Source organism: Aplysia californica, unplaced genomic scaffold, assembly GCF_000002075.1.
Source record: "Aplysia californica isolate F4 #8 unplaced genomic scaffold, AplCal3.0 scaffold00017, whole genome shotgun sequence".
In the NCBI taxonomy this organism is placed as follows: Eukaryota; Metazoa; Mollusca; class Gastropoda; order Aplysiida; family Aplysiidae; genus Aplysia; species Aplysia californica.
The window spans coordinates 332,819-333,989 of NW_004797287.1; the positions used below are offsets into that span (position 1 = coordinate 332,819).

At 37.5% G+C, this 1,171-nt stretch overlaps 1 protein-coding gene across 1 annotated transcript in view; it reads right to left on the reverse strand.

The window, feature by feature from the left end:
* LOC101862469 (epithelial splicing regulatory protein 1) overlaps window positions 1-1,171 on the reverse strand; it is a gene marked incomplete in the record, with an annotated part of 104,434 nt that overhangs the window by 80,551 nt on the left and 22,712 nt on the right.

Genomic DNA, 1,171 nt, shown 5'->3' on the forward strand with positions numbered 1-1,171 from the left:
AATTTGTTTGCAAGAAAGAGAGGAGGAGAGAGAAAGGAAGAGAGAGAGAGAGAGAGAGAGAGAGAGAGAGAGAGAGAGAGAGAGAGAGAGAGAGAGAGAGACTTCATTTGCACCAGAGTATACTATGCTTGTAAAAAGCTCGTGCATTTGTGGAACAAACTGTACTGACCACAATATCGCTTTGACCAAAAAAAAATCAAGAAACAAAAGACAACTGATTGTTCGTAACCCCACCCCCTCCCCGAAATCATACTCTTTACTTTGAGAAAAATGAAGATCATGGATGCTTAGAACTAGGACAGAACATGAAAGATAGACAATGATATATCTCATTAGTACCCTCCAAAGCAAAAACTCCCAAGAAAACTGGTTTGCAACGGTAAACGTTATAATCATCACTTGACCTAAATTCAAATACACGAACGCAACAGTGTGTTTTAACAGGTTAAAGAAAAGGGCTTAAAGAAAAAATAATATTTTAAAATACGATAAAATTAAATGCTGCAGTATCTTATTTTTAGCATACGAGATAAGACTACAAAACAAGGAAAGCCGGAATATTTAATTATGCTTGTGCATAGGGGTGAGACTAGACTCTAGAGGACCGAATGAAGCTTGACATCATACGCCTAGTTTCATTACAGTCTGGGGGGAAAATTTTCAATACATCTTCAAGATCCGAAAATTCGTATGCATGCAAGAATCCTCTCAGTTATACAGAAATTACACCACTCCCAATCTTATGTTTGAACTTTGTAAAGTTCTTTGAAATAATATGGTACACACCCATATTATGCAGATGGCATTGAGATGGAGTCGAATAAAAGCGCACTCTGGTCTCGAAAAGAAGTTCACGGTTGAAAGAAAAACATTCTCACACCTGAATAGAATCAGTTTAAACCTATGGCTCGGTCGACGTATAACGATCAAACTCACTCTTTGGCTCGGATTTTACTTCTTAGCTATCTTGCACTTTCCACGAATCTTCTCTATTTTGTGTTTCTGCTTTTACTGAGACTAAGTACGCGTACTGTATTTTATTAAAGAGATGGCTTTGAGAGTCAGAAATTCTGTCCTCGTGAACTTTTTCCTCAGCATTGCACTAACAAATAGAATAGACACATACACATTCACAAAGGTGTAATCAAACACACACACACACACACACACA